Here is a 15,077-nt window from a genome sequence, read left to right as displayed (position 1 = left end):
GTGATACGATACCGGGGCACCTCCCCCAAGCTTGGCAGTTGCCAAGGGGAGTGCCCATGCCCATGTGTTTATGTCTCTTTCTTTGGGGGTGGTGATGTTGGAGTTTTTAATGATGTAGGCTTGTCGTCCATCTTCCAAGGCATAGGCTCACCATCATAGAAGGATGATCGAGTCTCCGGGATCCTCAAATCTGCAGCCAAACTCATCCTCTTGAATCTATATTCATACTCACAGTTTTGGTTTTGCAAGTCATAGATCTGGGCTTGGAGGTGCTCGATCTTCTCGTGAAGCTTGAAGATGGTCTCCCCAATGTTCTTGGCATCCAGCTTGTGGTTGTTGGTGAACTCTGCAATCATCATGTGATTAGCATTTAGTCCGCATTCCACCATCCCTTGGCACTTGAAAACTTGTTGCTCCATTTCTTCGAGTCTTGTCTCCATGCTTCCGGTCCTCCTTGGTCCCTCAACAGCGCGGATGTGTAGCACCCCCTCACACATCTCAATGGTTTGAGGGTGTTACAGCACCTCCGCGAGGTAGGGGTTGATGACCTTCTCAAAAAACTTGTCCTTGGAGGCGCTTGAAGACGTCATGGTGATCTAGATCTGTTAGAAAAATAACTCGAAACAAAAGCAGAGGATTTTGTCGTGGTACGATGGTCAAAACCTTCAGGAGATTATATAATGAATTTTTACCGACCAAAAGAAGTATCATGCAAGAAAACGGAGTCCGGAGGACACACGAGATGCCCACGAGGCAGGGGGCGCGCCCAGGGGGGTATGGCACGCCTTCCACCCTCGTGGACGCCTCGTGTCCTTTCCGGACTACTTCTTATTTTCCTATTTTCTTAAATATTCTAAAACGGAGAAAAATTGCTATTAGAACTGTTTTGGAGTCAGTTTACTTACCGTACCACATACCTATTCCTTTTTGGAGCCTGAATGTTCTGGAGAGTGTCCCTTATGTACTCCTCTGGGGTTATGGTATCAATAACATTGGTTTCAACTTTACGGTATTACCGGAGATATAATGTTTGATTCTTTGGCTGTTCACCACCTTCGGATTCGTGCCTTTGAAGTTGTTGATTTTTATGGCACCGGAACGATAGACCTCCTCGATAATGTAAGGACCTTCCCATTTAGAGAGAAGTTTTCCTGCAAGAGTAAAATCACGCACTACAGCCAAAGTTTCTGTCCTGCACCGTACAAACCAACAGGCATTGTAAACATCCTAAAGGCAAACCTTGGCACATTATTTTTATAATACATTGGAATTATACAAGGGGATAATTATTTTTGATGAAAAGTTTCTGTAATTAAGATTCACAAAGTTTCCGTGAGCATGAACAAAGTTCAAGGCTAGCTCCCACTTCAACAATGCTTGTCTTTCTCACTTTCACTTTCCTTTTTGAAAAATTTTTAGGTTCCCCTCTTTATTCTTTTTGTTTTATGACTATATAAAAGCACTCAACAGAAATAAATGACTCTCTAAAACTTCCGGATTGTCTCCCTGGCAGCGCTTTCTTTAAAGCCATTAAGCTAGGCATATAGTGCTCAAGTAATGAATCCACCCGGATCCCAAGGTATATCAAAGCCAATTTTAATCAACAATGATTTGTAATTTAGTAGTGATCAAAAAGTAATATATATCAAGCAACGACGAAGTCTAACTCTCTTCCTATGCATCGGCATGTCATAAAAGAACAATTCATGCACACATAGTAAAGGCCAATGCATAGTATAAGCAGTTTCTTGCAATTCTATCGTATTGGAAACATAGAGAGGCGAAGATATAGTTCCTCTCTCATAATAATTGCAACTAGGAGCAGCAAGAACATGCATATTATATCTATCTAAATCATCATCTGCAATGGTAAAAGGCAACCCATCAATATAATCCTTAATAAGCACAAACTTCTCCGATATAGTGTAGTTGGGAGAATTCAAAAAGATAATAGGACTATCATGCGTGGGTGCAATAGCAACAATTTCATGTTTAACATAAGGAACTATAGCAAGTTCATCTCCATAAGCATAGTTCATATTGGCATCTTGGCCACAAGCATAGCAAGCATCATCAAAAAGGGATATTTCAAGAGAATCAACGGGATCATAGCAATCATCATAGCATTCATCCTTCGGTAAGCATGAAGGGGAATTAAACAATGTATGAGTTGAAGAGTTACTCTCATTAGAAGGTGGGCACGGGTGATCAATCTGCTCTTCCTCCTTTTGTTCTTCGCTCTCCTCATCATCTTTTTCATCCAATGAGCTCACAGTTTCATTAATTTCTTCTTCCATAGCTTCCTACAAAATATTAATCTCTTCTTGGACAGCGGAGAATTTCTCAATATATAGTTTAACATAGGCATTAGAAGCATAATTATCATAACAATATTCAAGTATGGCAAAAAAATTAGATTTGTAGAGAGTAGCATCATACTTTTCAATCAAAGAAGCAATTTCATAAGCACTCTTAAAAGCAACAAATTCTTCAATTTGTTGAACATCATAGTAATTATAAACACCCTTAGCATACGAAGATACGATTCCATTATCAATAAACTCACATTGTTAGGGAAGGTGTTTCTTAGGGTTTTCAGAACAACAAGTAATATCATATATTTCACATAAATTCCAAGCATAGCATTGCAAACGATGAATTTTTGATCCAATAAAAGTTTCCCTTTTTCAGATATACTGTGTCGCACATAACAAGCATGCTCATCTAAAGATTTGCCCTCAACTAAGCTAGTTGGGGTTTCAGCACGAGCACAAAGGGATCAAAGATGATCCAAGTAAAAAAGCTTCAATAGTGTGATAGATTTTGAGTGGTTCTTCAACAATTGGTGCAGTAGGTACAACTAATTTTTTTGGTATTTTGCGTTTCCTACCCATAACTAAAGATAGAAAACAACTAAGAATAGCAAATAAAAATTACTTAGTGATAAAACAAACAAGCACACACGAGAATATTCACCCCACGCTATGACTCCCCGGCAACGGCGCCAGAAAAAGGTCTTGATAACCCACAAGTGTAGGCGATAATTGTAGCCTCTTTTGATAAGTAAGAGTGTCGAACCCAACGAGGAGCTAAAGGTAGAACAAATACCCTCTCAAGTCCTATCTGCCACTGATACGACTCTACGCACGCTTAGTGTTTGCTTTACCTAGAACAAGTTTGAAACTAGAAGTACTTTGTAGGTGTTGTTGGATAGGTTTGCAAGATAATAAAGAGCACGTAAATATAAACTAGGGCTGTTTAGATAAAGAAGCAATAAAGTTAATATAGCGAGTGTGGAAAAGTGGTGGTAGGAGTTGTGGAATTGTCCCTAAGCAATTGACTACGTTACTAGACCGGTAATCACTATTGCAATTCTATTTGAGGGAGAGGCATAAGCTAACATACATTCTCTACGTGGATCATATGCACTTATGATTGGAACTCTAGCAAGCATCCACAACTACTAAAAATTCATTAAGGTAAAACCCAACCATAGCATTAAAGTATCAAGTCCCCTTTATCCCATACGCAAACAATCTACTTACTCGGGTCTGTGCTTCTGTCACTCACGCCACCCACCATAAGCAAATCATGAACATATTGCAAACCCTACAGCGGGGATCCCTCATGCTTGCGCGACACGGAGAGCACCATAGGACAGCACCAATAATAGAACATGCAACTCAAACCAATCATAGCAATTCATCAATCACCGATAGGACAACGAAAATCTACTCAGACATCATAGGATGGCAATACATCATTGGATAATAATATGAAGCATAAAGCACCATGTTCAAGTAGAGGGTACAGCGGGTTGCGGGAGAGTGGACCGCTGAATATAGAAGGGGGAAGGTGGTGGAGATGTTGGTGAAGATGGCGGAGGTGTTGGTGAAGATTGCGGCGATGATGATGGCCCCCGGCAGCGCTCCGGCGCCACCGGAAGCAAGGGGGAGAGAGCCCCCCTTCTTCTTCTTCTTCCTTGACCTCCTCCCTAGATGGGAGAAGGGTTTCCCCTCTAGTCCTTGGCTCCCATGGTGTGGGAGGGGCGAGAGCCCCTCCGAGATTGGATCTATCTCTCTGTCTCTCTCTGTTTCTGCGTTCTGGGATTCTGCCTTGACACTGTTTCTTTTATATCCGGAGATCCGTAACTCCGATTGGATTGAAACCTTCGCCCAGATCTTTTTCCAAAAAATAGATTTCTTGCGGATAAAGAAGGGCATCAACCGCCTACGAGGGGCCCACTAGGGTGGGGGGCGCGCCCACCTGGAGTGGGCGTGGGCCCCTATCTCGTGGCCACCTCGGGCACCGTCTCGCGTTGATTTTACTTCCCAAAAATCACAAATATTCCAAAATAATTCTACGTCTGTTTTTATCCCGTTTGGACTCCATTTGATATGGGGTTTCTGTGAAACATAAAACATGCAACAGACGGGAACTGGCATTGGGCACTGGATCAATATGTTAGTCCCAAAAAATAGTATAAAAAGTTGCCAAAAGTATATGAAAGTTGTAGAATATTGGCATGGAACAATCAAAAATTATAGATATGACAGAGATGTATCAGCGCACCCCTACCCCCCCTCGGCGCGCCCTCCTACCTCGTGGCCGCCTCGTTGCTTCCTTAACGTCCACTCCAAGTCTCCTGGATTATGTTTGTTCCAAAAACAATTCTCCCAAAAGTTTCATTCCGTTTGGACTCCGTTTGATATTCCTTTTCTGTGAAACACTGAAATAGGCAAAAGACAGCAATTTGCACTAGGCCTTCGGTGAATAGGTTAGTCCCAAAAAAATATAAAAGTGCATAATAAAGCCCATTAAACTTCCAAAACAGATAATATAATAGCATGGAACAATAAAAAATTATAGATACGTTGGAGACGTATCAATTACATAGATAGGGATCAACACAAACTCAAAGCTAGATCATACTAAACTTTATTCTACTAGATCAAGATATAACCAAAAGGATCGAACCAAGAAAAACCGTAAAGATAGAAGTGTGATGGTGATACGATACCGGGGCACCTCCCCCAAGCTTGGCAGTTGCCAAGGGGAGTGCCCATGCCCATGTGTTTATGTCTCTTTCTTTGGGGGTGGTGATGTTGGAGTTTTTAATGATGTAGGATTGTCGTCCATCTTCCAAGGCATAGGCTCACCATCGTAGAAGGATGATCGAGTCTCCGGGATCCTCAAGTCTGCAGCCAAACTCATCCTCTTGAATCTATATTCATACTCACAGTTTTGGTTTTGCAAGTCATAGATCTGGGCTTGGAGGTGCTCGATCTTCTCGTGAAGCTTGAAGATGGTCTCCCCAATGTTCTTGGCATCCAGCTTGTGGTTGTTGGTGAACTCTGCAATCATCATGTGATTAGCGTTGAGTCCGCATTCCACCATCCCTTGGCACTTGAAAACTTGTTGCTCCATTGCTTCGAGTCTTGTCTCCATGCTTCCGGTCCTCCTTGGTCCCTCAACAGCGCGGATGTGTAGCACCCCCTCACACATCTCAATGGTTTGAGGGTGTTGCAGCACCTCCGCGAGGTAGGGGTTGATGACCTTCTCAAAAAACTTGTCCTTGGAGGCGCTTGAAGACGTCATGGTGATCTAGATCTATTAGAAAAATAACTCGAAACAAAAGTAGAGGATTTTGTCGTGGTACGGTGGTCAAAACCTTCGGGAGATTATATAATGAATTTTTACCGACCAAAAGAAGTATCATGCAAGAAAACGGAGTCCGGAGGACACACGAGGTGCCCACGAGGCAGGGGGCGCACCCAGGGGGGTATAGCGCGCCTTCCACCCTCGTGGACGCCTCATGTCCTTTCCGAACTACTTCTTATTTTCCTATTTTCTTAAATATTCTAAAACAGAGAAAAATTGCTATTAGAACTGTTTTGGAGTCGGTTTACTTACCGTACCACATACCTATTCCTTTTTGGAGCCTAAAATGTTCTGGAAAGTGTCCCTTATGTACTCCTCTGGGGTTACGGTATCAATAACATTGGTTTCAACTTGATGGTATTACCGGAGATATAATGTTTGATTCTTTGACTGTTCACCACCTTCGGATTCGTGCCTTCAAAGTTGTTGATTTTTATGGCACCGGAACGATAGACCTCCTCGATAATGTAAGGACCTTCCCATTTAGAGAGAAGTTTTCCTGCAAAAAATCTTAAATGAGAGTTGTATAGCAAAACATAATCACCTACATCAAATTCACGCTTTTGTATCCTTTTGTCATGCCATCTGTTAACTTTTTCTTTAAACAGTTTGGCATTCTCATGGGCCTGGGTTCTCCATTCATCAAGTGAGCTAATGTCAAATAGCCTCTTCTCACCGGCAAGTTTGAAATCATAATTGAGCTCTTTGATGGCCCAATATGCCTTATGTTCTAGTTCGAGAGGTAAGTGACATGGTTTTCCACAACCATTTTATACGGAGACATACCCATAGGATTTTTATATGCAGTTCTATAGGCCCATAATGCATCATCAAGTTTCTTGGACCAATTCTTTCTAGATCTATTAACAATCTTTTGCAAAATTAATTTAAGCTCTCTATTGCTCAATTCTACTTGACTACTAGACTGTGGATGGTAAGGAGATGCAATTCTATGGTTAACATCATACTTGGCAAGCATCTTACAAAAAGCACCATGAATAAAATGTGAACCACCATCAGTCATTAAATATCTAGGGACTCCAATCCTCGGAAAAGTAACTTCTTTAAGCATCTTAATAGAAGTGTTATGATCAGCACTACTAGTTGGAATAGCTTCTACCCACTTAGTAACGTAATCAATAGCAACTAAAATATGTGTATACCCATTAGAGGAAGGAAATAGTCCCATATAATCAAAGCCCCGAACATCAAATGGTTCAATAACAAGTGAATAGTTCATATGCATTTCTTGATGTCTACTAATATTACCAATTCTTTGACACTCATCACATGACAAGACAAAGTTACGGGCATCTTTGAAGAGAGTAGGCCAATAAAAACCGGATTGCAATACCTTATGTGCAGTTCTATCTCCAGCGTGGTGTCCTCCATATGCCTCAGAGTGACACTTGCGTAGGATCTATTCCTATTCATGCTCAGGTACACAACGTCTAATAACACCATCGACTCCATTATAAAGGTGTGGGTCATCCCAAAAGTAATGTCTTAAATCATAGAAAAACTTTTTCTTTTGCTGGTATGCGAAATTAGGTGGTATAAATTTAGCAACAATGTAATTAGCATAATCAGCATACCATGGAGCAGTACGAGAAGCATTTATGACAGCTAATTGTTCATCAGGAAAGCTATCATCAATGGGTAGTGGGTTATCAAGAACATTATCTAACCTAGACAAGTTGTCTGCAACGGGGTTCTCAGCTCCCTTTCTGTCAATAATATGCAAATCAAATTCTTGTAGCAAGAGAACCCATCTAATAAGTCTAGGTTTAGCATCTTTCTTTTCCGTAAGGTATTTAATGACAGCATGATCAGTGTGAACAGTTACTTTGGAATCAACAATATAAGGTCTAAACTTATCACAAGCAAACACAACTGCTAAAAATTCTTTTTCAGTGGTAGCATAATTTCTTTGGGCACTGCCTAGAGTTTTACTAGCATATTGGATAACATTTAATTTCTTATCAACTCTTTGTCCTATAACAGCACCTACAACATAATCACTAGCATCGCACATAATTTCAAAGGGTAAATTCCAATCAGGAGGCTGAACAATAGGCGCAGAAATCAAGGCTTTCTTAAGTATTTCAAATGATTCTAAAAAATCATCATCAAAGACAAAAGGAACATCTTTTTGTAATAGATTAGTCAGAGGCCTAGAAATTTTTGAGAAGTCTTTAATGAACCTCCTATAAAAACTGGCATGACCAAGGAAACTTCTTATACCTTTAATGTCCTTGGGACACGAAATCTTTTCGATAGCATCAACTTTAGCTTTATCAACTTCAATACCTCTTTCAGAAATCTTATGCCCCAAGACAATACCTTCATTAACCATAAAGTGGCACTTCTCCCAATTAAAGACAAGATTGGTTTCTTCACATCTCTGCAAAAAACGATCAAGGTTGCTTAAGCAATCATCAAAAGAAGTTCCATACACGGAAAAATCATCCATGAAAACCTCAACAATCTTTTCACAAAAGTCAGAGAATATAGTAGTCATACATGTTTGAAAGGTAGCAGGTGCATTACATAAACCAAAAGGCATATCTATAAGCAAAGGTACCGAAAGGGCAAGTAAAAGTGGTCTTATCCTGATCCTCTTTTGACACAGGTATTTGAGAGAAACCAGAATAACCATCTAGAAAGCAAAAATGTGGATGTTTGGATAGTCTTTCTAGCATTTGATCAATAAAAGGTAAAGGGTAATGATCTTTTCTAGTAGCTTTATTTAATTTGCGAAAATCAATTACCATTCTATAACATGTTATAATTCTTTGTGGGATCAATTCGTCTTTATCATTAGAAACAACAGTAATACCTCCCTTCTTAGGGGCACAATGGACGGGACTTGCCCACTGACTATCAGCAACATGATAAATTATACCTGCCTCTAGAAGCTTTAGTATTTCATTTCTTACCACTTCTTTCATCTTAGGGTTTAACAATCGTTGGTGATCAGCAACTGGTTTAGTGTCCTTCTCCAATTTTATTTTGTGCTGGCATAGAGTGGGGCTAACGCCCTTAAGATCATCAAGAGTATATCTAATAGCAGCATGGTGCTTCTTCAGAGTTTTCAATAATTTCTCTTCTTCCTGCCCTGAAAGGTTAGCACTAATAATAATAGGATATATCTTCTTTTCATGAAGATAAGCATATTTGAGAGTATCAGGTAAAGGTTTAAGCTCAAACACGGGATCACCCTTGGGTGGAGGGGGATCCCCTAGGATTTCAACAGGCAAGTTGTGTTTCAAAATGGGTCTCTGTTTAAAGAATACTTCATCTATTTCCCTTCTTTCATTCATAAACATATCATTTTCATGGTCTTGCAAATACTGTTCTAAAGTATCATTAGGAGGCACGGCAATAGAAGCAAGACCAATAATTTCATCTTTACTAGGCAATTCTTTATCATGGGGTTGTCTACGGAATTTAGCAAAATTAAAATCATGAGACATATCCCCTAAACCAATAGTAACAATATCTTTTTCGCAGTCTATATTAGCATTAACAGTATTCAGGAAGGGTCTACAAAATATAATGGGACAAGAGTCATCTTGTGGGGAACCAAGAACAAGAAAATCAGTAGGATATTTAACTTTCCCACACAAGACTTCAACATCTCTAACAATCCCACTTGGTGAAATAGTATCTCTATTGGCAAGCTTAATAGTAACAACAATATCAATATCTTCTATCTCAGCACGTGCAATATCATGCATAATTTCTTTGTATAAGGAATGAGCTATTGCACTAGCACTAGCACCCATATCACATAATCCATGATAACAATGATCTCCTATTTTAACAAAAACAATATGCATGCCTACAATAGGTCTATGTTTATGTTTAGTATCAGGTCTAGCAATTCTAGCAGCTTCATCACAGAAGTAAATAACATGCCCATCAATATTATCGACCAAGAGATGTTTAACCATAGCAATAATAGGTTCAACTTTAATTTGCTCGGGGGGTGTAAGTGTTCTAGCATTACTCTTATGAACCACAGCTGAAGCTTTAGCATGATCCTTTATTCTAACAGGGAAAGGTGGTTTCTCGATATAAGCAGTAGGAACAATAGGATCAACATTATAAGTCATAGTCTTTTCTACAACTTTCATAGGTTCAACTACTTTTAATTCAATGGGAGGATGATATTTAAACCACTTCTCCTTAGGGAGATCAACATGAGTAGCAAATGATTCACAGAAAGAAGCTACTATCTCAGAGTCAAGTCCATATTTAGTGCTAAATTCACAAAAAATATTGGTATCCATAAAAGATTTAACACAATCAAACTTAGGTGTTATACCTGACTCCTTACCTTCGTCGAGATCCCAATCTTTGGAGTTGCGTTTAATTCTTTCCAATAAATCCCATCTGAATTCAATAGTCTTCATCATAAAAGAACCAGTACAAGAAGTATCAAGCATGGAGCGATTATTGAGAGAAAGCCGAGCATAAAATTTTTGAATAATAATTTCTCTTAAGAGCTCATGATTGGGGCATGAATATAATATTGACTTAAGCCTCGCGATCATGATGAACCAGATGCATAGGATCAAACTTCTGATGAAATTCCAATTTCAATCGGTTGTAGTTCTCTGATCCAATATCATCACATAGCCTAAACCATGTCAATGCCTTTACCTTCAAATATAAAGGGAAGACCTTCTTCTTGATAACATCCTCGGGCCTACCTGCAAGCTTAAATAATCTGCAAACTTCATCCACATAGATTAGGTACATATCGGGATGTAATGTTCCATCTCCTGTAAAAGGATTAGCTAGCAGTTTCGCTATCATACCTGAAGGAATTTCAAAGTAAACATTTTCAGTAGGTTGAGGAGCAACTCTTTGCTCTATTGGTCCGGGTGAAGATACCCGAACAAGCCCCTCAAATGATTATTTTCCATAGTAACAAGTGACAGTAAATTTCAGCACACTATATAAATTTTTCCTTACCAAATCCCACCTACCAAAGGCGCTTCACTCCCCGGCAACGGCGCCAGAAAAGAGTCTTGATGACCCACAAGTATAGGGGATCAATCGTAGTCCTTTCGATAAGTAAGAGTGTCGAACCCAACCAGCAGCAAAAGGAAATGACAAGCGGTTTTCAGTAAGGTATTCTCTGCAAGCACTGAAATTATCGGTAACAGATAGTTTTCTGATAAGGTAATTCGTAACGGGTAACAAGTAACAAAAGTAAACAAGGTGCAGCAAGGTGGCCCAATCCTTTTGGTAGCAAAGGACAAGCCTGGACAAACTCTTATATAAAGGAAAGCGCTCCCAAGGACACATGGGAATTATTGTCAAGCTAGTTTTCATCATGCTCATATGATTCGCGTTCGGTACTTTGATAATTTGATATGTGGGTGGACCGGTGCTTGGGTACTGCCCTTCCTTGGACAAGCATCCCACTTATGATTAACCCCTCTCGCAAGCATCCGCAACTACAAAATAAGAATTAAGGTAAACCTAACCATAGCATGAAACATATGGATCCAAATCAGCTCCTTACGAAGCAACGCATAAACTAGGGTTTAAGCTTCTTACACTCTAGCAACCCATCATCTACTTATTATTTCCCAATGCCTTCCCCTAGGCCCCAACAATGGTGAAGTGTCATGTAGTCGACGTTCACATAACATCACTAGAGGAAAGGCAATATACATCTCATCAAAATATTGAACGAATACCAAATTCACATGACTACTTATAACAAGACTTCTCCCATGTACTCACAAATCATATTCATGTTCACAATCAGAGTGGTATTAATATGCATAAAGGATCTGAACATATGATCTTCCACCGAATAAACCAACTAGCATCAACTACAAGGAGTAATCAACACTACTAGCAACCCACAGGTACCAATCTGAGGTTTTGAGACAAAGATCGGATACAAGAGATGAACTAGGGTTTGAGAGGAGATGATGCTGGTGAAGATGTTGATGGATATTGACCCCCTCCCGGCGAGAGGATAGATGTTGATGATGATGGTGACGATTTCCCCCTCCCGGAGGGATGTTTCCCCGACAAAACAGCTCCGCCGGAGCCCTAGATTGGTTCCGCCCAGGTTCCGCCTCGAGACGGTAGCGCTTCATCCCGAAAGCTTCCTTATGATTTTTTCCAGGGAAAAAGACACCTTATACCAGAAGATGGGCATCGGGGGGCTTCCAAGTGGCCCACAAGACAGGGGGCGCGCCTAGGGGGTAGGGCGCGCCCCCCACCCTCGTGGACAGTGGGTGGCCCCCCTCTAGTGCTTTCTTTGCTCAATATTTTTAACATATTCCAAAACTGACTTTCATGGAGTTTCAGAAGTTCTCAGAATGACTTGAAAATCCACGGAGATAAATTTTGGAAAATATAAAAAATATTGGCAAAAGAATCAAGGCCAGGGGGGCCCACACCCTGTCCACGAGGGTGGGGGCGCGCCCCCTCCCCCTGGGCGCGCCCCCTGTCTCATGGGCCCCCTGATGCTCCACCGACCTCAACTCCAACTCTATATATTCCGTTTCGCAGAGAGAAAAATCGGAGAGAAAGTTTCATCATGTTTTACGATACGGAGCCGCCGCCAAGCCCTAATCTCTCTCGGGAGGGCTGATCTGGAGTCCGTTCGGGGCTCCGGAGAGGGGGATTCATCACCGTCGTCATCATCAACCATCCACCATCACCAATTTCATGATGCTCACCGCCGTGCGTGAGTAATTCCATTGTAGGCTTGCTGGACGGTGATGGGTTGGATGAGATTTACCATGTAATCAAGTTAGTTTTGTTAGGGTTTGATCCCTAGTATCCACTATGTTCTGAGATTGATGTTGCTATGACTTTGCTATGCTTAATGCTTGTCACTAGGGCCCAAGTGCCATGATTTCAGATCTGAACCTATTATGTTTTCATGAATATATGTGTGTTCTTGATCCTATCTTTCAAGTCTATAGTCACCTATTATGTGTTATGATCCGACAACCCCGAAGTGACAATAATCGGGATACTTCTCGGTGATGACCGTAGTTTGAGGAGTTCATGTATTCACTAAGTGCTAATGCTTTGGTCCGGTTCTCTATTAAAAGGAGACCTTAATATCCCTTAGTTTCCACTAGGACCCCGCTGCCACGGGAGGGTAGGACAAAAGATGTCATGCAAGTTCTTTTCCATAATCACGTATGACTATATTCGGAATACATGCCTACATTGCATTGATGAACTGGAGCTAGTTCTGTGTCACCCTATGTTATATCTATTACATGAGGAATCGCATCTGACATAATTATCCATCATTGATCCAATGCCTATGAGCTTTTCACATATTGTGCTTCGCTTATTTACTTTTCGTTGCTACTGTTACAATTACTACAAAACTGCTATCTTTGCTTTTGCCACTGTTACCATTACTATCATACTACTTTGCTACTAAATACTTTGCTGCAGATACTAAGTTATCCAGGTGTGGTTGAATTGACAACTCAATTGCTAATACTTAAGAATATTCTTTCGCTCCCCTTGTGTCGAATCAATAAATTTGGGTTGAATACTCTACCCTCGAAAGCTGTTGCGATCCCCTACACTTGTGGGTTATCAAGCATTGATGTGCCAGTACATTTGATTGTGACCTGTTCTATTTTTGTACCTGAACTTTTTTTAGAAAGGGTTGTACGTCAACTTAATGTGCTAGCAGAACTTATTGTGTTGTTTGTCTGTTTTCTTTGCACAACATTCAAGATATTTCCCCGTCATTAATAAAGACGATGAACTATTATGTACGTGTTCATTGGTTTCAACATAGCCTTACCCCTAGAGATCCACTGCTTCCACCCTGATTGTACCACATGCATGAAATTTTTGTATGCAGGTTCAGTATGCTATGATGTCCTATATGATTGTGTCAACTATATAAGTTTATATTAAGCATCGGCAATTGATGCATATGGCTGAAAGATGTATTTACGAGCATCAACCGATGGGTCGCTCTCTCTCTCTCTCTCTCTCTCTCTCTCTCTCTCACACACACACACACACACACACACACACAAGTGGGACCCGTTGAATTATTTCTTCGCTCGTGACAACTTTTAATTAGGTTCCATTGTACTCTAACTTTTTTCTTAAGTTATTAATTGAGCTCAGTGACTTCAAAAAGTTGTATAGATGCCTTGTTTGAGCCTTTCCGGCGTCATTGAATGTGGGCTGAGTAGCCATGTAAAGTTGTACTGTACTGCACAGGCCTTTTCTTTGAACATCAGCAATGCAACTGGGCGACAATTGTAAACAATATCCTAAAATAAGCACAGCCTAGCCTATCTTTCTTTTAATACAATGCACAGCCGAGTTCATTTTTTATATACTAAGATTACCTAGCCCAACTTAATTTTTTAATAATATTTGTATCTCAATATTATTTTTATACGAAATGCTCAGTCCAGCCCATCATTGTTTTTTCACCCATCCCAGAAAATTGGTCCATTTCTACTAAAATCAAATGGCTTGTAAATTATCAGAAATGACAAATGCGCTGCATGTACGCAATATTATTTTTGACCCAACTTAGTAAATAGGTGTATTCGAATAAATAATCAAATGTGTTGTAAATTATCATAAATAGTATTTTTTTGATAAACAATTATCAAAAATAGTAAATCGGCTATTATTATTTTTATCCAGCCCAGGAAATAGATTATTTTTTGAGTCATAGCCCAAGAAATAGATGTATTGGCAAACAAAATGAAATGGGCTATAAAACCTAAATAAATGGGCTGCATTCCGCCGTAGCTTTCAAAGCTGACTTTGTTGGCCCACTAGACGAAGCATGCGCAAGGTGTTGTCCATTTAGTGAACAAAACGATTTAATGGTCTAAAAAAAGAGTCAACAAATTATTCTGACATTTGTAGTCGTTGGATTGATATCCAACAATGATCATGCTACTTCAATCTTTGATCTAGTTGCTCCTGCTCCAGCCGCCAAAACCATCGCCGGCTGGAGCACCTGCATCTGCCTCCCGTGGCCGGCTGTGCTGTCACGCAGGCCTCGCCGCCCCACTCTACCTGGAATGGTGGCCAGGTCATACCTATACTCACCCACACCTTCTGTTATTCTCCGGCGAAGGCAGCCTCACCCGGCAGCCGAACAAGTCCCTCGTACTCCCCTCCACCAGGGACTCGAGTGCCCCTTGTTCCATGACTCCAGATCGTTCCCATCTTAGGCATCGTTGTTGTCCACTGCCTTGGTGCTCTCGACGTGGCGTGGTCAACATGGTCAAGGAACGCCTTCCATCGGAAGAGGACTGTACGTGGAGAGGCTAACAGCTAGGTCAACGGCCGCAGCAAGGAAGTGCCTCCTTATTACGCGCAAAATAATGATTCCTCCACCTGATAGCGGGACCTACCGGAAGGGC

This window comes from Triticum dicoccoides, chromosome 1B, assembly GCF_002162155.2.
Source record: "Triticum dicoccoides isolate Atlit2015 ecotype Zavitan chromosome 1B, WEW_v2.0, whole genome shotgun sequence".
Taxonomy (NCBI): domain Eukaryota; kingdom Viridiplantae; phylum Streptophyta; class Magnoliopsida; order Poales; family Poaceae; genus Triticum; species Triticum dicoccoides.
Note: the sequence above shows the minus strand (reverse complement) of the source record.